At 48.4% G+C, this 27293-nt stretch overlaps 1 pseudogene; it reads right to left on the reverse strand.

The window, feature by feature from the left end:
- LOC142486418 (importin-8-like) overlaps positions 1-27293 on the reverse strand; it is a 58976-nt pseudogene that overhangs the window by 17180 nt on the left and 14503 nt on the right.

Here is a 27293-nt window from a genome sequence, read left to right on the forward strand (position 1 = left end):
ATGACTTAATGCAACACAACACTATGCATACACATGAAGGCACATATATTGTGTTAAGCTCAACTCAGACCAATGTTTTGCACACACACACAGATGAAATGCCATCCTTCACAATGGTTTATTCGTGCAGTAACAGACACACATTTTGTATACACAAATCCCAAACTCCATCTCCTGGAAAGAATGGCACATACGTGTTACAAATATTGCTGCAGCTACACAAATGCAATTCCGATATATTTATTTCGCAGAATTTTTTTAAATGATAGTTTATTCCCTGTGAATATTTTATGTGTTAAAATCGAGACATGGTCTTTTTGTGATGCTCACGTAACACTTGTTTTAATATGACCATGTATTCTTTCTATGCGAGTGCTGTAGGGGTGTTAAACTATTTACATAAGCAACAGAAAAACACACTACCATTGTACTGTATATCCTTTGAACCCTTCTTTGTTTTCCCTTTAATGCTACATACAGTACAACCCTACAAATCGATCCCTAGCCATGTCTTATTAATATGCTTCTTTTAACATGCAGGATAAAGCCTGCAATTCTCTATTGTAATGCAACATTTAATATCTTTTTGTTCCAAATAGATTATTTTTGTTAGGAGTTACATACAGTGTTTAAAAATAAGAAGTCTGTTGACAAAGGCAAGTTAAAATCCTGAATCCCAATGTGAAGATTAGCTAGTCTTTCCCAGACTACAAGCTTAATGCTCTATCGTTATCTTCCCAATAATTGATGGCTTTATTATTAAAGTGTGCTTAGGACCGAGGACAGAGGATTCTGGGATGTCACGGCTGTGCTTTTTTCCTAATGTTGCAAATATATTACCATCTCGGAACATTCCTGGTATACCAGTCGGTCTCAGTACACCCAGAGCCTGTCTGCCTTCCTGAGAAAGGAGTGAGCCAGAGGTTCTTACCGTTTTCCTCAGTCTCAGTCTTTGGGTCCTGCAAGGATGGCCGCTGGTCAGGCTGCTCACGGCTTGCACACACCTGTCTCAGCCCAAGGAAGAGAAGCAGAATCGAAGGTACAATGAGGGAAACAACAGCGTCGACTGATGGCGGTCGGTTTGGAAGCTCCATCAGATTGCTGAGTCCTATTATACACACTTTCCGGTCATGCAGCCTACAAGACAAGCAGCAGATCATAAGACAGACATGGTGCATAGAGCCTCACAAAAAATACTGCTAAGAAGCTTCTATCAAATTCCCCACATTATCATGAATTACGGCTCATTGGTACAAACCCCAGCACGAGTGGCGACTCATCACATACATCACAAATATCACCATTAGTGATGGCTCAACGCATACAATAGAAGCATTAATGCAGCATACCCCCTATATTGAGAATCTTTTCTTTGTCCGAAATCTGAACCAACGTGCCCACTGGTGCGGATCCATACTGTTCTTAGCTCCTGGGACCACCTGGTACCCGTGATACTTACCTTTTTATGTGCCAGTAAAATTAAAGCTAACCGACTCGTCCAATAGGAAGCCGCTGTGTCCTGCCCTGATGACATTGAGGATTCCTATTTGGTCTGAAGGAGTGAGCCTTGGATGGCAGCCATGTGGATTACACAAAATGGTCCAAACATACAGGTACCAAAATGGGAAATATCTCAGGAACCCAGGGGTTAGGGTTCAGTTACAGCAGGGGTGTCCACCTCCAGTACTACAGGGCCACCAACAGGTTAGGTTTCCAAGATATCCCTGCTTCAGCACAGGTGGCTCAGTCATAATGACTAAGACACCTGTAAAGAGCAGGGATATCCTGAAAACCTAACCTGGTGGTGGCCCTTGAGTTTAGGAAAATGGATGCCTTGAGAAAGCTCTTTTTTAAGTGCGAAACGCGTTGGTGGGGCAACACCACTGCTCATTTCTGTCCCATGACCAATAAATAACTTTTTTAATGGAAAACACACTTTCCCTTTCATAATAGTTATTTTTTTCAATTTTGGATAATTTCAGTAGTGCTCTGTTACTCCTTCCAAATAATCTTATCCCGGTGGCCCTTGAGGACAAGAATTGCACACCACCTCCACCGTCCCCTACCCCCAAGCTACAGGGACCCTCCAGTTTCAGAGTTTGTTAAAAAAAAAAAAAACAGCAGAAAAACAAGGTTAAGTAGTGGGGATTGTTGCCTTAAGATGGGCGACAGGTCATAATTTGCAAGAGAATCTTCAGTACACATCACAGCGACACGATCAATGCACACATGTACCCTCCATATATGAAGTTCTGAAACGGTCAGCTTTACTTGCCCCAGGAAGCAGTCTGTATCATTCACCCACTGATTGACAAACTGTGCAGTGATGGGCTCGGAGCTGTGAGGGAAGCGAATTTGTTCCAAGGTGTTCAGGAGCAGAGCTGGGTTATAATACAGAGATGCAATGACCACCTGCAGGCTCATGGTCCGCAGTTGACTGGACTTAACGCCTCGTGTTAATCTCTCCAGCACGGCCTCCACGAAGAGCGGGATACACTAAAGAAAAAGACACGGCCACTCACTAAATGCATTAAAGACTTCCAGGGTAGCAGCGGAACAGAGAGCCCAAAGAGCTATTTGAATGCAAAGATTAGGAATGTCTTCTGGTATATGTGACCCATCTATTATCATTATCACTGTATAAAGCGCCAACATATTCCACAGCGCGGTACAATGGGGGAACAGGATGATATCAATGACAAACAGAATAACATACCAAATACGGACAAAAAAAGCACAAAGAAATACAAAAAGGTAATGAGCGCCCTGTTCCTCAGAGCTTAGAATCTAAATGTTGAAAGCCAAATGTGGGAATAAATGAAATATTACCCAGCCATATACACACCTGCTCTCGCCCACGCCTCTCTGCCACCTCTTCCCCTGCTAATTGTGTTAATACTGACTAACCTTTAAAACTCGCCTCACAAATCAAGCACCCCAAGAGCCTGCACTCACGGCTACTGTCCCACACCCACAGTCACTCCTACCAACCATTGAATCCAAGCACTGCCATCTACAGCACTTATTTCCTCATCTGCTATCTCTGCAAGTCTGCCAACATCACATTTAGATTGTAAGCTCTTCAGGCAGGGATTTACTTTCCTATTGTCTGATTTTGCTGCACTTATTGTATTATTATAATTCCCTGTACTGTATTCTTTGTGCCGAGTACACTTGTAGCGCTATATAAACAAAGATATACATACAATTATATTACATATATCACAAAGGTTTGGTCCTGAAGAACTTTAAAGTGAACTAATGCCAGTGACATGTTCAATGGGTTACATCTAGATGATTGATGCTTTTTTACCCAAATATGACACCTTTAAGTATTTTTAAATACTGCTTCAGTTAGTGTGTAAACTTGGTGATCTGACACCTGGGAAAGGTGTGATTTCCTCTGGCTGCTCCCTTTTTTCTCGTGGCCATGTGCAGCAATTGCTAGCACAGCCAAAGCCCTCTTCTATCTCCCTAGCCTTATAACGTACGTATGCATGTCTTTATTTGTATAGCGCCATCCATGTACATACAGTAGCGCTTTACAGCAGCAATACAAATAGCATAATTGGATACATAAGAATATAATATGACATTAGGAAAGGAGTCCCTGCTCCGAAGAGCTTACAATTTAACTGGCAAGTAGGAAGAACCTGCAGACACAGTAGGAGTGTGTTGTGGTAAGTACGACTGCAAGGAGGGATTGTAAATGTATATGAGATGTATAGTACTAGCCAAGGGAGCTACCCAAATACTTCATTAAGGGGGCCTGTATGAAGATAGGCATTAAAGGTGGAGAGAGCCAGAGAGAGACAGTGTGGTATTGAGGGGAAGGGAATTCCAGTACACACACACACACACACACACACACTACTGTAATGCGGTGGGTAAAACACAAAATAACAGGTGCATTACTCCACAACCCAGAATCCTTATTTATAAAGGACTAGGATTTGACATGTTCCATAATTATAGAGAATACATGGGCAAATAACAGTTACAAGCACATATCTTCTACGAAAAGGTTTTAGATTCATGCCTGCTGTACAATTTATTCACCAATCTGATCAAAGTAGAAAGAAACCAAAAAATCTTTCAGTACACACACGCAATAAAATCACAGTAAAATATGTATATACTGTATCTACCAAACATATAATAGAGTCACTGCATGTTAAAATAATTAGTTTATTTTGATATCCAGGGCAAGTTTGAAATCTTTACGCTTCTAACAGAGAGAGCAAACTTTGAATGCAGATGGAAAAAACGGCATGCGAAAAATGTCTAGAAATAGTACGTAATTAACAGCTCTGGATAACAAACCTAACCATGAGAAATGGGGGAAGAGCAGATGGGGGGGGGGGGGAATGAAAAAAAATGAGACACAGAGAGAGACAGAGAGTGACGAGAGAGACAGAGACGAGACAGAGATACAGAGAGAGAGATACAGAGAGAGAGAGAGAGAGAGAGAGATACAGAGAGAAACAGAGAGAGAGAGCGATCGAAAAACACAGACAGAGCGAGACAGAGAAACACAGAGAGAGAGAGAAACACACAGAGAGAGAAGAGACAGACAGAGAGAGACAGGCAGACAGAGACAGGCAGACAGAGAGACAGACAGACAGAGAGAGACAGACAGAGAGAGACAGACAGACACAGAGAGAGACAGAGATAGACAGACAGACAGAGACAGAGAGAGAGAGAGAAAGAGAGAAAGACACACACACACGGCTAGGGTTAGTGTTTAATTGTAATATAGGGCCTCATGCACTAAGCGCAAAAAAAATCTCTTCAGCAAGTGTTGCCGATAGGCATGATTTTGGCGATTTGCCCTCGCCGTATTCCGTAAGGGCCGAATCCATGCCGATCCCTGCCGAATCTCCGCAAAAGCAAAACGCCGATGAGCCGGTGACAAAAAATCCTGACTCCCGATATCCTTCCGATAGGCCGTTTCTGCGGATATGTGTTTGCAGCAGAGAGAGACCCGCCGCGCTCTCTGAGCAAACATCGGCAAAATAAAAACATATCAAAATAACTTTGACTCATGGTGTACATGTGCAGGGGGTCTCCGGAGCTGAACTGCATTGGTTTCAGGTCCGGGGAACCCCTGCTTCCCGAGATGCAGGCCCCTTTATGAGGTGCCGGTTTCCCTCTGCATTTAAATGTCCCGATCACGTGACCATGGAATGTAAACAAAGCAGAGGGATACCGGCACCCCATAAAGGGGCCTGTATCTTGGGAAGCAGGGGGTCCCCGGACCTGAAACCAAAGCGGTTCAGCTCCGGAGACCCTCTGCACATCTACACTATGAGTAAAACCCATATATAAATAAACAATCATTCCTTACCTTTGCGGCTATGTGCTATGGTAACGAAGCAGCATGAATGTATTTTTAATAATAGTGTACTGTGAGCAGGGGGTCCCCTGAGCTGAACCGCATTGCTTTGTGGACCAGGGACCCCCTGCTTCCTGAGTTACAGGCCCCGGTACGTGTTATCGGGTGGCAGTGTCGCCGCCATCTTTATAGCATCCCATTCGCGGCGTGCCCGCTATAAATATGGCTGCGACACTGTAACCGATGCCCCAAACCGGGGCTTGTAACTCGGGTAGCAGGGGGTCTCTGAGAAACAAAGCAATGCGGTTCATCTCAGGAGCCCCCCTGCTTCCGCACAATATTATTAAAATACATAAATGCTGCTTCATTACCATAGCGGATATCCGCTAAGGCAATGAAGGGGTTAAGACAGAGTAGCATGTTTATTGGGGACATTTGCCCCCAATAAACATTGCAATAAACAACATACACACCCTGTGTATTTAAAATACATAAACACCAATCAATACATTAAATTCATATAGCACTCACCCATTTCCGGCTGCCACGACGAAGGCCATCCTCATCTTCATCCTAGCCATGCCGCCTCCGCTGCTGCAAAACATACACAAGAATAAAAACATCCAATGTAATATCCCCTAACCCCTTAATCATCATAGCGGTTATTAACCGCTACAGTCATTAAGGGGTTAACCCACCCTCACCCACCACTCGGGAGGCCTAAATACCCTCCCACACTAACCCCCCACCCGTGAGGCCTAACCACCCTCACCCACTACCCACAAGGGAGGCCTACCCACATACCCTTGGGGCCAATAACCCCTCCCCCCACCCCCGGTACCCACAATAAAAACAATACACTGCCCCACAATAAGCATCATTCTATTTATTAAATACATTATCCACCCCTTGTGCCCCCCTCATAAATACATGATATATTCTTTTACATACAGGGTTCATACCCCAGCCCCACGCTAGACCCCGGCGGGCTGGCGGGTCACCTGACAGACCTACAGGGTACCAGCAACTTGTTTCACACAGGTTCTGGAGGCCTGTTGGTGGGTCCCGCCAAGCACCATGGCCCCCAGGTGGTCTCCTTGGGTCACCGTGGGCCACAATTGGGACCCCACGGTAGGCCAGCGGATGTCTGGGAGCCCCGGGTCAGACCCACAGGTGTCTGCAGGGCCTCGGGCAGTTCTCACTGGGGTCTGGGGAACTCACGAGTGCTCACTACGGGTCCGCGGTGCCCCCACGGATGTGGGACCACCGGTTCTTCCCCGCAGACTACGGGTCCGCGGTGCCCCCACAGACATTCAATACATACATCCCCCCCCCCAACACCTACAGTACAATAATGTGCAAAATAACTATTATCCAGATAGGGGAAGTCTATCCCTACTCTGATTGGGTCTAGTACCATGTGACAGGCTTTCAATGACGTCACATCCGTTCTCCCCCAAGCCTCTGTCACATGGTATACTAGAGCCAATCAGAGTTGGTATGGAGTTCCCACGCTCTGATTGGCTACCGTACCATGTGAGGCCGGCCATGTTTCTTTTCATGACGTCATCTGAAAGGCAATTGAAGCAAAGCCATTCTGATTGGCTGTGCTTTCATTGCCTTTAAGTGACGTCATTTTTTTTTTCTCGGCCAAAACACATGGTTTTCACAGCCCAATCAGGGCCGTGGGAACCATGACGAAAATGTGACGTCATAGGCCTTTAAAAGCCTATGTCATCTCATTTTGAAGGCAGACGCCGAGGAGGAAGGACGTGGCCGAAGAAGACAAGAAGACCCCGGAAGAGAGCCGCAGATAAAAGAAAGAAGAATACAGATGAAGATGGATTACAAATAGAAGACCCGTGGATTGTTTTGGATTTTTATTTCAATGTGTTGCAGGGTAAATGCAACTACACACGCAGGTTCTTTGGATAAGGCTTATTTATTTAGCCTTAATTTATACAGCACACAAAACAAAAATAGCTTTTCATCAGCAAACAAAAGAAAAAAATATTTTTCTTCAGCAGACAAAACAGTTTCTCTTTATCAGACAGAGTAAAAATAAGGCAACTACTCTTTTCTATGCAGGAGACAGACAGTTCATAAACCATGTACTTTGCTAACAGACCTCGTATCAAGCTGTTCTCTCTCCAGAGTTTTAGGGGATTTTCCTGTTTCAGATAGCATACAACAGACAGACCTTCTATCAGTAATCTCCTCTCTCCTGAACAGCTAGGCCACATGTGTCTACAGCCTGGGGTTTTTAACACACCTTGATTAGGCAGCTGGGATCCAACTAATTGTTCTGAGGTTCCCAGCTGAAGTTAACCTAATCACTGCTGCACTGCAGACTAAACATAGGTCTGCCAGGCATATAGCTGGTGGCTTTTATTTACCCTGTCACACAATGTTTATTATTTTATGGTTTTTTATTTTATGGGTTCCTGTGCGTGGTGGATTGGTTCAAGAGTAAGCTGTTCAACGGGAGTCGGTGAGTGAGTCAAGTAATGGTAAGTAAACTAAAGAAATGTATTTTATTTAACTTGTTCTTTTTTTTGAAGCTTTTTTACATGTGTATTTATTTATTTTTGGTATATCATTTCTTGCCACTGTATGTATGTATGTCTAGATCGATATATGCAAACAGGGTAAGAAATGATGTTGTTTTAAAAGCTTGATTTGCTGTGTTTTAAATTATTTTGGCTATGCTGCTATGCATAAATCTGTGTATCATGTATTTTAAAATTAGATAGATGTAATTTTTGCTATTGTATGGTGTACTTTAGGTCAGGGTGAGGCTTGCTTTTGTATATTGTATTCTTTTTGGTACTTATATTTTATCAGAGGATAACTTGTTCTGTTCAACGATTGAATTAGTTAATTGTTTAATTGTTAGGGATGGAATGTAAATTGTTTAGGGATTTAATTAATGAATGCTAATTGATTTATGGTTACTGGATTGGTTTAAATAGTATACTTGTTTGGATGTATTGGTATTTTGTTTGGAATATGTTATTGTTAACATTCATTTGCAGAATGTATATGGTACATAGATTGTATGCATCATGTATACAATGTAAATGCAATGTTTTCAGTGGCATTTGTGGCTTTTGATTGGCATTTGAGGATTTTGATTGGAAGATCAGATTGGATTATTAAAGGAAATTGATTTTATTGTATTGTGTCTGTATGGAGAAGTGGTATTTGTAGTAGAGCATGTTTTTGATAACCCTTCTACATTTATTTGTATATTGGTTCATCATGTGTGTGTGTATATATATATATATATATATATATATATATATATATATATATATATATATATATATATATATATAAAATCAAAAAATAAATAGATGATACCGTTCTGTGGCTAACGAAATGCTTTTATTTGTGCGAGCTTTCGAGATACACTGATCTCTTCTTCCGGCGATGTTACAATGAATGAAGCAAACAAAGGGAATACTTAAAAACAGTCTCTCTTGGAATGTTATCTGTGCTTGTCCTTCCCCGGGTGTAGATGAGATTTATGGCTAGAGGTGTTAAATGGTTCCTGAAAGAAAGTGATGTGTGTGTGTGTGTGTGTGTATCCGTGTGAATATAAATTAATGGAGAGCCCACAGTGTATACAGTGCTTTACAAAAGGGGTGTGTGGAGTGGGAGTTAATAAAAATGGTGTGGGTAGGTGTGGAAATGTGGGAGATAGTAGCATAACTAAAAGTGTGTGTGGATACTATGTGGTCCCTATTGGTGTATAGGGATGGAAAAACAAGGAGTATTGGTATGTGTAAGAGACAGCTGTGTGTGCATACATATATATATATATATATATATATATATATATATATGTGTGTGTGTGTGTGTGTATACTGCACCGACACACTTTATTCGAGCAAATAGCCAATATGTACCTGGCAGATACCTGGAATGCGCCGCTCCTCACCTCTGACAAGCCCCGTTGCGTTTGCCTTCCCAGCCTGGGTTCATTCCTGGCTGACAGGCGGCTGATCTGTTAAATGATAATGATTAGGATTTAATAGGTTGCAGTGCTTCGCGTGTCTACCAGATGGCATAAATTCATGAATTGTAATGCAGTATATATATATATACTGTGCAGTATTGCAGCCAGCGGGAATAAAATTCTTCAATCCCTGCCTGGAAAATAACCAAATGCACTCGGGCAGAAAACAGTCACAAACCTCAATACACCCGGGTATACCCGAATTCGTGGGACTAGCCGAGCTCGAATAAAGTGTGTCGCAAGTGTATATATATATATATATATATATATATATATATATATATATATATATATATATATATATAGTTGCATGATGAAGCCACTGTACAAATGATTGGGTGAAGGGTGGGTATCGGGCCAGTGTGGCTTAACCCCTTAATTACCTTTGCGGTTATTATCCGATAAGGTGTTTAAGGGGTTAATTAATATCTGAATGTAATTGCAATGTATTGGCTATGTATTGGCTATGTATTTTGTGGGCAACGAAAGACAAGAATGTTGCTGGCGACGGGGGCTTCTTATTGATGAGGTCAGTAGTACTTTATTTATTTTAATATGCTAGTTAATGTGTTTAATAATGGGCAAATAATCTATTATCCCTATCTGGATAATAGTTATTTTGCACATTATTGTACTGTAGGTGTTGGGGGGGGGATGTATGTATTGAATGTATAGGCCAGGTTTATTTTTTTTACATTCAGGGTTGGTTCCTTGGTTCTGCGTGAGACCTCTGGAGACCACCTGCGGTATCCTCGGGTATCTCACGGGTATCAGGCTGGTGGTTCCACGGGTGACACCTGCGGGGATGAACCGGTGGTCCCACATCTGTGGGGGCACCGCGGACCCGTAGTCTGCGGGGAAGAACCAGTGGTCCCATATCCGTGGGGGCACCGCGGACCCGTAGTGTGCGGGGAAGAACCGGTGGTCCCACATCCGTGGGGGCACCGCGGACCCATAGTGAGCACTCGTGAGTTCCCCAGATCCCCGTGTGAACCACCCGAGGCCCCGCAGACACCTGTGGGTCTGACCCGGGGATCCCAGACATCCACGGGCCTACCGTGGGGACCCAATTGTGGCCCACGGTGACCCAATGAGACCACCTAGGGGCCATGGCACTTGGCGGACCCACCAACAGGCCTCCAGAACCTGTGTGAAACAAGTTGCTGGTACCCTGTAGGTCTGTCAGGTGACCCGCCAGCCCGCCGGGGACTCGCGTGGGGCTGGGGTATGAACCCTGTATGTAAAAGAATAAATCGTGTATTTATGGGGGGGCACAGGGGGTGGGTAATGTATTGAATAAATATAATGATGTTTAATGTGGGGCTGTGTATTGTTTTTATTGTGGGTACTGGGGGTGGGGGGAGGGGTTATTGGCCCCAAGGGTATGTGGGTAGGCCTCCCTTGTGGATAGTGGGTGAGGGTGGTTAGGCCTCAAAGGGTGGGGGGTTAGTGTGGGAGGGTATGTAGGCCTCCCGAGTGGTGGTTGAGGGTGGGTTAACCCCTTAATGACTGTAGCGGTTAATAACCGCTATGGTGATTAAGGGGTTCGGGGACATTACATTGGATGTTTTCATTCTTGTGTCTGTTTTGCAGCAGCGGAGGGGGCATGAACAGGATGAAGATGAGGATGGCCTTCATCGTGGCAGGCGGACATGGGTGAGTGCTATACGTACTGTATTTAATGTATTGATTGGTGTTTATGTATTTAAAATGGGCACATTCACTATTATCCATTTGTGGGTAATAGTAATTGTGCCCATTACTATACTGTATGTGTTAAGGGGGGGGTTATTTATTTATAAGTATGTATGTGTTTTGACATTAATTTTGGGGGGGGCACATAATTGGTACTGCAGGCCTGCGGGTAACACCCGAGGGCCCCTGCCGGCCTATAGTATCATTGATGTGCATATATGTGTATGTTAGGGGTTATAGGGGTTGTTGGGGTAATATATATATATATATATATATATATATATATATATATATACACAGTGTTCGACAATTATATACATTTACACGCCCGGGGCATGTGGATTTAACCTCCGGCTCTCTGAACAGTGCCTTCGCTCCTCCCCCGCCTCTCAGCAACTTTCCCTCCTCAGCGCTTCCACTCCTCCCCCTTCCGGCAGCCAGCCCCTTCCACGCCTGTCTGCCTCAGGCCCCTGCAGGGCCATCTGTCGCCCCTCCCCCCTCCCATCGGGCCATCCGCTCCCCCCCCCCCCCATCCCAATCTCTCCCGGCCTCCGTGACCCCCCCTCACCCCAATCTCTCCTGGCCTCAGTGACCCCCCTCGCACCAATATCTCCCGGCCTCCGTGACCCCCCCTCACCCCAATCTCTCCTGGCCTCCGTGACCCCCCCCCCCGACACCCCAATCTCTCCCGGCCTCCGTGACCCCCCCTGACACCCCAATCTCCCCACTCACTCCCGATCTCACCTCCAATTCCGTGTCCCCGGCCTCCGTGACCCCGCGTGGCAGCTCGGATCAGCTTGTTGTGAGAAGATGGTCTCCTCCTTCACCATCTTCAGCCACTGAGCTGAGGCTGCCGCTGCCCTCATGTTGCGGCGTGTCTGACACCCGGTGACCAGCCGCATCACTAGCCCCCCCACTCCTCTCTCCCCTGTGTCCGGATCCCTCACTCCCACCCGGTGACCCGCAGTGACAGCCGCCGAGGCCGAGGGCGACATCCGGCCTGCCGCTTCCTCGGCTGTCACAGAGACCGGAGACCACAGCGATCCACGGTGAGTAGGGGGGGGGGGAGGAGTGTGTGTGTGTGTGTAGGGGGGGGAGAGAGAGAGAGTGTGTGTGTGTGTAGGGGGGGAGAGAGTGTGTGTGTGTGTGTGTGTGTGTGTGTAGGGGGGAGAGAGAGTGTGTGTGTGTGTGTGTGTGTGTGTGTGTAAGGGGGGAGGGGGGAGAGAGAGACCACAAGTAGTCAGTCACCCACCCACCCAGTCACCCACCCAGTCAGTCACCTACCTACCCACCCAGTCAGTCACCTACCTACCCAACCAGTCAGTCACCTACCTACCCAACACCCAGTCAGTCAGACACCTACCCACCCAACAAGTCAGTCACACAATACAAGTCAGTCACCCACCCACCCACCCACCCAACAAGTCAGTCACCCACCCACCCAACCCAACCACCCAAGTCAGTCACCCACCAAGTCAGTCACCCACCCAACAAGTCAGTCACCTACCTAAGTCAGTCACCTACCCACCCACCCAACAAGTCAGTCACCTACCCAGTTAGTCAGTCAGTCACCTACCCAGTCAGTCAGTCACCTACCCAGTCAGTCACCTACCCAGTCAGTCACCTACCCAGTCAGTCAGTCACCTACCCAGTCAGTCAGTCACCTACCCAGTCAGTCAGTCACTCACCTGCCCAGTCAGTCAGTCAGTCACCTGCCCAGTCAGTCACCTGCCCAGTCAGTCAGTCAGTCAGTCACCTACCAAGTCAGTCAGTCAGTCACCTACCCAGTCAGTCAGTCAGTCAGTCACCTACCCAGTCAGTCAGTCACCTGCCCAGTCAGTCAGTCACCTACCCAGTCAGTCAGTCAGTCACCTACCCAGTCAGTCAGTCAGTCAGTCACCTACCCAGTCAGTCAGTCACCTACCCAGTCAGTCAGTCACCTACCCAGTCTGTCAGTCAGTCAGTCAGTCACCTACCCAGTCTGTCAGTCAGTCAGTCACCTACCCAGTCAGTCAGTCAGTCAGTAACCTACCCAGTCAGTCAGTCACCTACCCAGTCAGTCAGTCAGTCACCTACCCAGTCTGTCAGTCAGTCAGTCACCTACCCAGTCAGTCAGTCAGTCAGTCAGTCACCTACCCAGTCTGTCAGTCAGTCAGTCAGTCAGTCAGTCAGTCACCTACCCAGTCTGTCAGTCAGTCACCTACCCAGTCAGTCACCTACCCAGTCAGTCAGTCACCTACCCAGTCAGTCAGTCAGTAACCTACCCAGTCAGTCAGTCACCTACCCAGTCAGTCAGTCAGTCACCTACCCAGTCTGTCAGTCAGTCAGTCAGTCACCTACCCAGTCTGTCAGTCAGTCAGTCAGTCACCTACCCAGTCTGTCAGTCAGTCAGTCAGTCACCTACCCAGTCAGTCACCTACCCAGTCAGTCAGTCACCTACCCAGTCAGTCAGTCACCTACCCAGTCAGTCAGTCACCTACCCAGTCAGTCAGTCACCTACCCAGTCAGTCAGTCAGTCAGTCAGTCACCTACCCAGTTAGTCAGTCAGTCAGTCAGTCACCTACCCAGTCAGTCAATCAGTCAGTTACCTACCCAGTTAGTCAGTCAGTCAGTCACCTACCCAGTCAGTCAGTCACCTACCCAGTCAGTCAGTCAGTCACCTACCCAGTCAGTCAGTCAGTCAGTCACCTACCCAGTCAGTCAGTCAGTCACCTACCCAGTCAGTCAGTCAGTCACCTGCCCAGTTATTCAGTCAGTCAGTCACCTACTCAGTCAGTCAATCAGTCAGTTACCTACCCAGTTAGTCAGTCAGTCAGTCAGTCACCTACCCAGTCAGTCAGTCAGTCACCTACCCAGTCAGTCAGACACCTACCCAGTCAGTCAGTCAGTCACCTACCCAGTCAGTCAGTCAGTCACCTACCCAGTCAGTCAGTCACCTACCCAGTCAGTCAGTCAGTCAGTCAGTCAGTCACCTACCCAGTCAGTCAGTCAGTCAGTCAGTCAGTCACCTACCCAGTCAGTCAGTCACCTACCCAGTCAGTCAGTCAGTCAGTCAGTCACCTACCCAGTCAGTCAGTCTCCCTCTCTCCCCCACTCTCTCCCTCTCCCCCACTCTCTCTCCCTCTCCCCCACTCTCTCTCCCTCTCCCCCACTCTCTCTCCCTCTCCCCCACGCTCTCTCCCTCTCCCCCACGCTCTCTCCCTCTCCCCCACTCTCTCTCCCTCTCCCCCACTCTCTCTCCCTCTCTCCCTCCCCCCCACTCTCTCCCTCTCCCCCACTCTCTCCCTCTCCCCCCCACTCTCTCCCTCTCCCCCCACTCTCTCCCTCTCCCCCCCACTCTCTCCCTCTCCCCCCCCCCCACTCTCTCCCTCTCCCCCCCACTCTCTCCCTCTCCCCCCCCACTCTCTCCCTCTCCCCCCCACTCTCTCCCTCCCCCCCCACTCTCTCCCTCTCCCCCCACACTCTCCCTCTCTCCCCCACACTCTCCCTCTCCCCCCCCTCTCTCTCCCTCTCCCCCCTCTCTCTCTCTCCCCCCCACTCTCTCTCACTCGCCCCCACACTCTGGATCTGGATATCTTATTTACCCTATATATCTTAACTGCCCTATACTACACCGAAATAACCTATAATGCTTTCTTCCAAATATGACTCAAGCTTCACACGGAAGACATCGGAAGACAGGTAGGGAACACATCCCCTCCAATGTATAACATTGCGGGAATGAGGGTACCTGGACATTGAGGGACTGCGGATCAGGCAAGATCACAGGCGGGATTGCTGCTTCAGATATTGTGAAGCGGGGACGTCCAGACACTGGTTATGGGGTTCAGGAAACTAGTGATTCACACCTGGCTTTTATTTCTAGATCCGACATATACACACACACGTAACAAGGACTAATTGTAGTTGGCGGGACGATTTGCCGAAAAAATAGCTTTTCGAGACTGCCGATCAGCTCCCGAAAACAGGATCGGGGCTACTAGAATACAGCCGATTTAAAAAAGTGGCGAAAGGTGCTGAAAAGTGGCTTCTCGCCAGCCGCCTGCCGATAATTTTTTATCGGGTCAAAAAAATGCCGATTTTGGCAAATTCTCGGCGCTTACTGAATACCAAAAGCATTTTGTGGCGATAAAAAACTTTTCGGCGCTTTGTGCATAGAGCTCATAGTGTGAAAACTTTATCCGAAAAAATGAAGTATGGACAGCATGTCTCAGAGTGGGGTGGGCAATGAGCCTTAGCAGCACCCAGTTCCAAATTACCTGATCAATTCCTCGGCCTTTGCAGTGCAAGACAATGACCTCCAGGAGCTTTGCTGCGTGGCACTCGGCATCTTCCCCGGCTTCCCCTGTCAGTACCTGACACAAAAGGGGTGGAAATGAAGCACCACTAGGCTACACCTCTTCCTCACCCCCTTCAACCTCCCACTGCTGCCCTAAGCCCCTTCTTGCCTCACAACCAAAATGACAGTTCACCAGAGCCCCACCCCCTCACAAACACACACAGTCTCTGCCCTTACACCGCAATTGCAGGACCCTTCATGATCCAAGTATTGAGCCCTCCAAAAACAATGTCTAAGCAGACTGCTTGCAAAGCTTAACTGAATGGTGGAAAACATTACTTGTAAAATTCTCTGTTGCTCAGCCCCCACATGCAATCACAGGCTCCTAATTCCCACCGTGCTCCCACCCAGTGTGTTCTCCTTTCCATTTGTCCAACTGACACACAGCTGCTCACCTTCTTACACATGGTGTAAATAATCTCCAGGTGTTTGGGGCTTGACAGCAGAGTCTCTATCTACTGTGATGTAATTGTGAAGAAGAGGCATCATATCTGAAGTGAATAAAAAGGAGGGTCAATGACACAGGCAGGACCACCACCTGCATCCTGGGCATCCCCACCCTGGGAATCTCTACCCTTGAGCTTATGCCTGCATCTAGGCATGTGCCACCCCGAGCACCCACTGCACCTGACCTACTCTTTGGACACACCCTCATTATGTTCTATTCCAGTCACACTCATCCAGGCAGAACGCCAGCCACCCTGACCCTCACCTTGTCCAAGGCTCAGTCACCTCCCCCACAGTGTTACGGTATCCGGCACCCCCTCTCCCCAAGCCTTTTGCCTTTCACACTGGTGATGCGCTGATTGTCCTGGTTTACTCTGTGTGTTGCCTTGTAAATATGTCACACACAGCTGGCAAGTTGAGTTTTTCAAAGCATCTCTCACAAGTGGACAATTTAAAGGTACAATTCCCCCTCCCCCCAGCCCCAATCAAAAAGGTAACCATCACGAAATGAATCTCATTGTGATGCTTATAAAAGATGACAAACCTTATTTCTTAACTTTTCACAACTGTTTTTGATTTGATTTTTAATAGGCCCAAAGCCTACAGTAGTGTACACGCAGCAACCTCTGCCATTTATTCTAAGGCCGCCTCAATAGTAGGTGCGCGCTCGCGACCGAGCGCATTGTCTGTACTTTAAGAGATCCGTGGCCTGCAATGTTGCACTATGGTGGGCGTGCCCGTGATGTCACGTGAGCAGTTCGCCCTCATTGGCTGAACCGCACACATAACCTGGCCGTCGCGCTGCAAATTCAAACAAGTTTGTCTCGCCATGCATTGGCCGCCTCGGCGCTCACGTGCACGATCTATGGACACGCGCATTGGCCTCCAGTTGTTTGTATTTGGCACTCGCGCCGTCTGATCCACTATGGACGCGGCCTAACTTGCTCCATCCCGCCATAAAGCACAGACCTGTTTTAAATGCCAACGTCTGAGGCTTCTCAACAAAACTATTATCCCGAGCCTCTCAGATAAGGGTCTTCGAAAAACCGTTGTTTCACAAAGCTAACTTCAGTCCTAGGCTCTTTTTTTTCTGGGAGTAAAAACACAGTTTAAAGATCAATGAAAGAAAGGGGGAAAAAAAAGTAGTGAGGTCAAAACATGTATATCCTATTGTACAGTATAGACACACACACCTTTACATTTAAGTTCACTAAACCCTTATTAAAAAAAACAAGGTAGGGTAAATTTATCTGCTGGTGAACCCTAGGACTACAGAGCTCCTCAGTCTATTAGATGCGGGTGTATACCTTAACGGATGTTATTGCATCACTGAGTCACCCTATGGTGAGAGGAACAGATTTCAAAAGGACCGAGCACGACGACAGAGACAGAGTTTGACAGGAGATAAAAAAAGGGGCCCACTCAATACACCCAATTTCCAATCTGTTGCAAAACATCAGATCTTATTTGTTCCTCGACAATTTTGAATTCCCTTACTGTAATACCCTCTCGCTTCACATTTCCTCTAAACCTGACTGAACTGTGTGCTCTAAAATAGGTTTACCTCATCCTTTACACACAGTATTTGAACGTTTCAGTAACCCCCCCCCCTTTCTTCGTTCTCTCCTCCAAGTTCTAAATGTTGAGGTCCATGAGTCTATCCTGATACGTTTTATGTAGACCAGTGGTGCTCAACTCCAGTCCTCAAGCCCAACCCAACAGTTCAGGTTATCCCAGCTCCAGCACAGCTGGCTCAATCAGTCCCAGCTCCAGCACAGGTGGCTCAGTCAGTCCCAGCTCCAGCACAGGTGGCTCAGTCAGTCCCAGCTCCAGCACAGGTAGCTCAATCAGTCCCAGCTCCAGCACAGGTGGCTCAGTCAGTCCCAGATCCAGCACAGGTGGCTCAGTCAGTCCCAGATCCAGCACAGGTGGCTCAGTCAGTCCCAGCTCCAGCACAGGTGGCTCAGTCAAAGACAGAGCCTCTGATTGAGCCACCTGTGCTGAAGATGGGATATCCTGAAAACATGACCATCTGTAATGTGACGAATAAAGATATATTAAATTAAAGAGCACCGGTTCAAGTACAGATCCCTGAGGCACTCCACTAGTTACTTGCTCTCCTCTGAATCTACTCCCCATACTGAAAACACTCACTTGCCTCTCCTTCATCCAATGCCTTCTTCATTTAGCCACTGAAAAATACTGATAAACAAGTTCTCCACCCGGATCTCTTATCATAATCATCCAGAAAAATATCGATCAGAAGTGTTTGACCTTAGTTCAGCCCAGCAAATACAAGCTGCTTGGAATCATGCAAGTTATGGGACTTAAGTTATTTAATAATACTATCTTTTTAGCAATTTTTCTATGAATTTCCCCTCTGGCCTGTAGTTACCTGCCTCCTCCCTACTTATAATGTAAAACAAATATATAATCACCGCGCTTCTCCATATAAGGAGCATGCAGCTGGTGAAGGATTTGGCCATACAAAATGTGCAAAACAGAAAGTGAATCCCTGCGCTTCTCCCTTTGGGATAGCAATCAATTGGTTATATATATATATATATATATATATATAAAATCTACTCGCCACACAAAAAAATCTACTCGCCACCTAGTACCAAACGTGTGCTGCTTGGGCCAATATTTACTCGCCCGGGGGTTAAATCCACTCGCCCGGGGCGAGCAAATGTATAGGTTTGTCGTTATATATATATATATATATATATATGCAAATACAACTGTATGCTCACCTGCATGTCTTAGGCAGGTCTGCAACCCCGCCTTTCCCCATTATCACCCAGCATACAGCACTTCCACTGCAGCAAGGGATTCTGGGAAATGACATGCAAATGAGCACACAGTGTCACTTTTTGCCTCAAAAACCATTTTTAACATGGTTCCCTATAGGCAACTGTGCTCATTTGCATGTCATTTCCCAGAATCCCTTGCTGCAGTGGAAGTGCTGTATGCTGGGTGATAATGGGGAAAGGCGGGGTTGCAGACCTGCCTAAGACATGCAGATGAGCATACAGTTGCATTTGCATATTTGCTTTCCTGTGGAGGGTTTTTGTCACTTTTTTTTACTCACCATAACTTTACTCAGTATTATGGATATATATATATATATATATATATATATATATATATATATATATATATATATATATATATATATATATATACAGTATATATAAATATATAAATATATAAAGCTGTGACCATGCAGCAAGCTTAAGCCTATAGGGAACCATGTATAAAATGGTTTTTGAAGCAGAAAGTGGCACTGTGTGCTCATTTGCATGTCATTTCCCAGAATCCCTTGCTGCAGTGGAAGTGCTGTGTGCTGGGAGATAATGGTGAAAGGCGGGGTTGCAGACCTGGCTAAGACATGCAAATGAGCATACAGTATTTTTACATTTGCTAAATGCTTTGCTGTGAAGGGTTTTTGTCACTTTTTTTAACTCACCATAACTTAACTCAGTATGGTAAACCCCATCCTTTCGCTTCATTGCATAGCCAGTTAACCAACCCCACACTGATGAGACCCATTAAGGTCGAAACAGCTGTCTGTGGGTGGGTTTTCTGGCTATGCATCTTAACACTGGCTGTGCTCAAAGCTGTGACCATGCAGCAAGCTTAAGCCTATAGGGCTCACTCCGCCTCAGGCCAATGAGATGGCTCCCTTGGCCCACCCACCCCCGCACACCTCTCATTGGCCGGTGTGGTCTAACAGTATATACACACACGTCTCACCCCTCCGGATTGCCTGCCCCCCACGGCTCTCATTGGCCGGTGCGCTCTAACCCAGGGGTCCCCAACCCCTGGCCACACTGCTGCTGCTGCTGCCTGAGGTGAGGTATTGCTGGGGAGGGGGGGGGGGTGTTTGACCCCCCCAGCTCCGGTTTTGACCCTCTCCCAGCTTTGTTTTTGAGCCCTCCCCCAGCTCCGTTTTTGACACCCTCCAGCTCCCTTTTTGACCCCCCCAGCTCTCTTTTTGACCCCCTCCCCCAGCTTCGTTTTTGACCCATCACCAGCTCTGTTTTTGACCCCTCCACCAGCTCCATTTTTGACCCCTCCCCCAGCTCCGTTTTTGACCCCTCCCCAGCTCTGTTTTTGACCCCTCCCTCAGCTGCGTTTTTGACCCCCCCTCCCCACCCCCCCGACATACACAGTGACAGACACACTGACACACACAGTGACAGACACACTGACACACACAGGGACACACAGTGACAGCCCCCCTTGCCTCCTGCCTCCCCCTCGCCCCTGCCTCCCCCCCCACCCCTGCCTTCCCCCCCCACCCCTGCCTTCCCCCCCCACCCCTGCCTTCCCCCCCCCACCCCTGCCTTCCCCCCGCCCCTGCCTTCACCCCTGCCCCTGCCTTCCCCCCCCCGCACCTGCCTTCCCCCCGCCCCTGCCTTCACCCCTGCCCCTGCCTTCCCCCCCGGCGCTGCCTTTCACCCCCCTCCCGCCCCTGCCTTTCACCCACGCGCCGCACTCATGCCTCTGCCTTTCACCCACTTGCCGCCCGCACTCCCGCCGCCTCCCGCCTCTGCCTTTCAGCCACCCGCCGCCTCACACCCCTGCGCCCCACAGCCGCCGCCCTCACTCAGACACCTGCCGCCTCTCACCCACCTGACACTCGACACACACCCGCCGCCTCCCACCCCTACGCACCGACATCACTGACTAGCCGCCGCACCCACTCACCACCCACCCGGCGCCTCCCGCCTCACACCCACCCGCCACACTCACACCCCTATGCACCGACATCACTGACCAGCCGCCGCACACACTCACCAGACACCCGCCGCCTCACACCCGCTCACACCCTAGCGGGACTCCCACCCACAGCCAGCACTCCCCTACCCACCCGCCACCCATACTGAACACCCACCCGATGCCTCACACCCACCCTAGCGGTACACACACCTCACATGTTTACATCACCAAAATATACATTGTACTGTGGTGTGTTTACAATAAACCATTTTTAAACAACAATATCGTATTACATTTTCTTCCATGTTTCTTTTCAACTATTTATAAATAATAATACCTATTACGGATTTACATCCCGGGCAACGCCGGGTATATCAGTATATCTATATATATATGGACTAACAAAAAAAGAAAAAGCAGCGCCTAAGGGGTATTACAAGTGTTTGAAAATATATAATATATTATTTAAAAAAATATATATAATGAATACATGTGCTATAAGTGTCACACTGACATATTCAATGTGTAAGTGCCTGTGCATAAATTAAATTAAGTGGTTATTATTTAAATGACCTAAAATTCACACAATACAATATTGACAAAAAGAGAAACTAATAAAAATAAATTAAAGTGATAACCAATCCTTCAAAGATAGTTCATCAATAAAAATGGTGACGTCTGTAGAGGGGTCTCCGGCTGCTCTCAGAAGGGTAAACCACATCCTATGGAATCTGTAGAAAAAAGAGAGGAGAGAGCGCACGCCCCATAGTATAAAACTGTATATTTAACGGTGGGAAGGGGGAGGGGGGGGGGGGGGGGGGGGGAAATACACGCACAAAGGTACAAGTGTTAAAAGCATTTCGTGATAATATCACCACCATCCGGTATCAATACTTTCATCAGACGTCCGTCAGTCTCTGCAAGATGAGGAGTCCGTGATCATCTGAGTATTCGGGTTGTGAGAGGTGTATCACCGAAGTCGTGCTGGAATCCCAGAGAAACTCCCTGCTGGATGGCCTCCGTAGTGTTGGGCGCACGAACCGGCCTGTTCTTGCGCACGCGTGATGACGTAATGTCCGTACGTTTGCGTGATGACGCTCCCTGACGCGTTTCGTCACTCTCGGGCGACTTTGTCAAAAGGTAGTGGAGAGGGGTTGAACGCTTGTGTATATATACACTGAATAGTGACGTAACAGCCCCTTGAACCAGCTGGGTCTGAAAGGTGAGTGTATAATAGTCAAATCTCCCTCCAGGTCTGAATCCACGGAACCAGTGGGATGGATGGACAGCTCGAAATTGTCAATGAGTTCTTGTGATACAGTGTGGTGGAACCCGACTCCCTCAGTAAAGATGTTAAAGCCTCACAGTATAATTCTTCCTGCATCTCCTCTTCCAGTCCACGTGCTCATCTCTCTCCTCTCTCCTGTTCCTGCTGTCCACATGCTCATCTCCTTAGCACGTGGACTGGAAGAGGAGATGCAGGAAGAATTATGCTGTGAGGCATAATTATATATATATATATATACACACATGTAGATGGGATGATGGGATCATGAAGCGAGAATGAAACACGTGTTGGGGCGTCTATTTTTCCCTGACTCCCCGGCGGATGGACCCCTCAATTGGAAGATCTTTACCCTTTGGACATTTTACTATCACAGTGTGGCATGGATGGTCTCATGGACTATGGTAACTGATGTGAACTGTTAACCATTGTTGATCCCATACTAACAGTCTCCTTTTGGTACTATGCCTGGTTTGCCTTGATTATACCAACTGCATTTACGGTGTATGTATATATAGCCCTGGTAGGTTTGGGCTATTATTCTGTCCTCCTTTTGTGCAATAATCCCTGGTAACAGCAGGTTTGCCAGTAGTTAAGATGGGTTCTCCCCACTCACTGCAGATCAGTGAGGCAGAGAAAGCAGTGCAGTCAGGCCTGTGTCCAATAAGGGACAGGGGCGGGCTCTTGTATCTGTCTTAATGATCTGCATTTCCTGTATTGAGTCAGTTGCTCCTACCCTGAGAGGAGCTGAGTCTTACCTAACCGAGCTGTCAGGGACCTGGCAGGCTTGAGGCCCTCCCCCTGGGAGAGGCTGGTAGACTTTTCCCACTACTCTGATAGGGGGTAGTGGAAGAGCTAGGCCTGCTTCCAGGGTCCTGACTGGGAGTGAAAGGCCAGGGTCATCCTGAGGGAGAACTCCTGAGAAGTACTGCTGTGACTGTGTATGCTGTACAGTGTGCTGCAGAGGAAATAAAGTGTTCCTGATTATAAAGAAGCGGTTGTGAGACTGGAATCTCTCATCCCTGAGTGGGACGTTCTATTCCAGGGATTCCACCCCATATCCTGGGGCCTGCAATAGATGGAGGCACTGTCGCCGTGAGTACGTCCTGGGTATGTCCCCAGAAGCCTGTCCTGACCTTCCCCATAATACCATCAAGCGGGAGACTCAGGAGTCCTGTAAGCCAACAGGTGCGCCACACTATTATGCCTTGTAACCAGAGTAGTATTTGGCCTAGGAGACCCTATTTGCGATTGGGTGGGGGAATACCCGTTACAATTGGAGGCACTGCTGAGATAATCAGGACAGGCTTTCAGCGACACAAAACAGAAAGATTGAAATAATACGTCCAGAACCAGTGCTGCTGAAAGGGAGAAGTCTAGGGGTAGTCAGGAGAACGAAAAAACCTCGAAAAGCACGCCCTAGACTGCCCTAAAGGGTGAATAGATCTGGAGACGAGGCTATTGCTGTTCGAGTCAAACCTGAGGTGGGTAGTCAGGATGCCTAGGGGGTGGCCTGGTTAACGCAATTAAGAGGGACCCCTGGATAGGAACCACAATACTGGCAGCCAAGAGGGGGAGACACAAGAGTACTGCACAGGGAAGAGCCCAGAGTACTACTAGCCAGTAGCCAGACTATGAACCGCAGAGCACGTGTACTGGACTGTTATCGTGTGCAGTATAAAAAGAAAGAGTTTTGCCTAGCCTGGGGTATGCCGAGTTCACCACTTGCCAGAGGCTACATGTATTGCAGTGTTCACAAGAGAGCGAGTTCCCTGCCAAACAGTGAGGGTTGTGCTACAGCAGCGGCAAAGTTTATTTGAGCATTTGCCTGTTTTGTGCCCCTTATGAACGGGGCTTATTCCGGCTGGCGCCAAAACGGAGCCGCGAGCGAGCCGCATCTTCCCCTTCCCGCGCGTTTAATTTAAATGCCCCCCTCCCCTTCCCCTCCCCTTCCCCGAACCTCTGGCTGCTCCCCTGGCTTGCGCAAAGCTGCGCGCAGCGTCCCCCTTACCTCTGCTGCCTCTGCAGCCTTAGGGGATGCCGGGGAACCCTGGGCCGTGTGACCGGCGCCAGAGTGACGCGCTGCACGCGCCAGGGAAATCCCCAAATGAGCCGCCGGCTCCCCCACACCGCGGCTACGGCCGTGCTCAGATAAACATTGTCGCCACTGTACAGTGAAAATTGTGGGTTCACCTAAGATGGCGGCTGCTATATGCGATAGTGCACCGCGCGGTGCAAAGAAGCTAAAATGGCGTTTCCCGCCGAGTTTGGATGACGCACGTGCTGCGTGCAAAAAGACTGAGCAGATTATTTGCAGAGATTTGGCCGGGTCTGGCGCGAAAGCTAGAGCCCCGCCTATGTGCAGGAAGTGGCACGAAAGCAGGAGCCGCGGCCCCCTGCCCTGTGACTGGCTCAGCGAAGAGTCCACATCATGAGGTAACACCCAGTGACCCTCCTCTAATCTCCACCAGAGGGAGGGGTCACAGTGAAAGCCAGAGTCACGCCTTACTATCGAGTGCCCCTCCTCTAATCTGCACCAGAGGGAGGGGGCACAATGAGAGACAATCCCAGAGCTTTACCCAAACTGAAGGAGGAGCTGGATGCGAGCTGCTGCAACCTCAGACTGATGGAACATGGCGGGCCAGAGGAGTGAGCTACCCCTTTCTTTTGTGCCCGTGTATACATAAAGTAAGAGCAGGCGATATGGACTTTGCCTATTACTCGCTGCCAGAAGGTTTCCTGGATGTACTCACTGATGGGATCACAGCTTGCGGTGTTTGGGCCCTGACTGTGCATGCCTGGGAGAAGACCTTGCTTGGGGGGCTATTTTCTTTGTGAATGGGGAAAGCCATCTTGTGTCTAGCCCGCTAATGCCTACCATTGGGGTGTACCAAGCCCCGACGACTGAGACAAGTCCCGAGCCGGTTCCAGAGACCGCAACCCAAATGCTACCGGGTGAGGTGATTGAACCTGACGAGGCCAGAGCCGGTCCTCTGGTGTCAGCAAAGCCTGATGACCCAGCGGTTATGCTATGCGATGTGGGCCATGTCGATGTTACCCATGCGAAGGGCCCGTGCGCCCCAACAAACGTTCCTTAGGGTCTGTGCACCACGGTTCCAGAGGCGGAACTCACGATGGTGGAACCCACGGAAGAGACAGTGACTGCCCAGGGAGGATGGGGATCGCTATCGCTGGTGGCGCAGAAGCGGGACCGCTTCGTGCCGATTGCCGCCAGTGACTGCGAAGGGCCCCAATGTCATTCCCCTGTGGAGATGTCCCTACCTGCATCGTCGGACGATGAGCGTGATAGCAGTTCAGCGGGGGTGAGGCGCCTACCGGCGGACCCCTACAGCGGTGCTGCAAGAAGAGAGCCACTTACTTGTGATGTGGAGCGGGCTCCGATGGAGGAGGCCTTAGAAGAGGCCCCGACCAAGGCTGCGGCAAAGGAGTCCGGAGATGAGGCCCATCCCAGCGCCTACTTCCGCAAGAAAGACAGCGTCGAGCTCCCGGTACCCCGTTCTGCGGATGATGTACTTCCTGTGCGGGACCGGACACAAGATTACGCGACCTCGCGAGAGGATGACGTCACTTACAAGGCGACCTCCAGAGTGGACTGGGACTGTGCTGCGACCGCTCCGGTGAGTAGCGTCCTCTCCAGGCGAGAAATGGACCACTACATTTACAGGGTGGTAGACCAAGGGAAACGCTGGCCTGTCGTGGCTGCGTCCAAGCAACCAACGTCCCCTGCGGTAGGCCGTGGCCTAGCTGAAGCCAAGGACTTTGCCCCGGATACTGTTGCTTCCTATGCCCCAGTCTCTGGCCCCATTACCCCTGCCATTGCCCCTGTCCCATCTGGTTCGGATTTCAGATACAGTCACCACGGGTCACTGGGTGAACAGGGGGTCCCCAAGCCATTCACTGATTACAAGGACTGGGTGGGTTTGGTTCAGGTCTCTGGGGAATTGGGTAATGATGTTGTTCATATTGTACCTGTTGCTCGGGTAAAACCCTATGTACCTCCAGTGTCTGACAGAGTTGCCAGAAATCACCAAAAGTCATTACTTTATTTTCACCACTCAGTAGAGGGGGGAATTGAGTTTGAAATGGGTTTCCACTGATGAGGACAGGGGATATAGTTCTGATAATGAAGAAAGGGAGCCTTTCATCTCCAGGAGATGCCTTAAGAAAGTGTATGGGCATGATCCTCTCCGACCATTAGCACCCATGTCTAAATTATGGGATGATTGTAGGTGTCCAGTATGCCACCCCAAGTGTTATGGTACTTCTGCTCCAAACCCAGTGGACAATGCTGTGCGCAGGCCACCCTAAGAGGGTATAGCTAGTACAAGTGAATACATATCCTGAGGGTAGTAAAGGAACCTGATCCCAGGTATTACTGTTAGTAGCGGATTCTCCACGTTGGGAGTAATACTATTTTTTTGTGTCACCATCTAAGGAGGGTGTATAACCTGCAAATGTAATAACACTGTATTATGGTGAATAATATGTCATGTTATTTTGTTTTGTACAGGTTGTTCACCTGCAGGATTGACCCGCAAATTTAGGTCCAAGTGGGGACCATTGGATTCCACCAGAGGGAGAGTATAGTCCTGGTAGGTTTGGGCTATTATTCTGTCCTCCTTTTGTGCAATAATCCCTGGTAACAGCAGGTTTGCCAGGAGTTAAGATGGGTTCTCCCCACTCACTGCAGATCAGTGAGGCAGAGAAAGCAGTGCAGTCAGGCCTGTGTCCAATAAGGGACAGGGGCGGGCTCTTGTTGTATCTGTCTTAATGATCTGCATTTCCTGTATTGAGTCAGTTGCTCCTACCCTGAGAGGAGCTGAGTCTTACCTAACCGAGCTATCAGGGACCTGGCAGGCTTGAGGCCCTCCCCCTGGGAGAGGCTGGTAGACTTTTCCCACTACTCTGATAGGGGGTAGTGGAAGAGCTAGGCCTGCTTCCAGGGCCCTGACTGGGAGTGAAAGGCCATGGTCATCCTGAGGGAGAACTCCTGAGAAGTACTGCTGTGACTGTGTATGCTGTACAGTGTGCTGCAGAGGAAATAAAGTGTTCCTGATTATAAAGAAGCGGTTGTGAGACTGGAATCTCATCCCTGAGTGGGACGTTCTATTCCAGGGATTCCACCCCATATCCTGGGGCCTGCAATAGATGGAGGCACTGTCACCGTGAGTACGTACTGGGTATGTCCCCAGAAGCCTGTCCTGACCTTCCCCATAATACCATCAAGCGGGAGACTCAGGAGTCCTGTAAGCCAACAGGTGCGCCACACTATTATGCCTTGTAACCAGAGTAGTATTTGCCCTAGGAGACCCTATTTGCGATTGGGTGGGGGAATACCCGTTACATATATAACATATGTATTTGACATCAGCATGTATTAGGCAATTTGGTGCATGTGTTATCTATGCTTGCTGTGTGGTTTTAT

This window comes from Ascaphus truei, unplaced genomic scaffold, assembly GCF_040206685.1.
Source record: "Ascaphus truei isolate aAscTru1 unplaced genomic scaffold, aAscTru1.hap1 HAP1_SCAFFOLD_852, whole genome shotgun sequence".
Taxonomy (NCBI): Eukaryota; Metazoa; Chordata; class Amphibia; order Anura; family Ascaphidae; genus Ascaphus; species Ascaphus truei.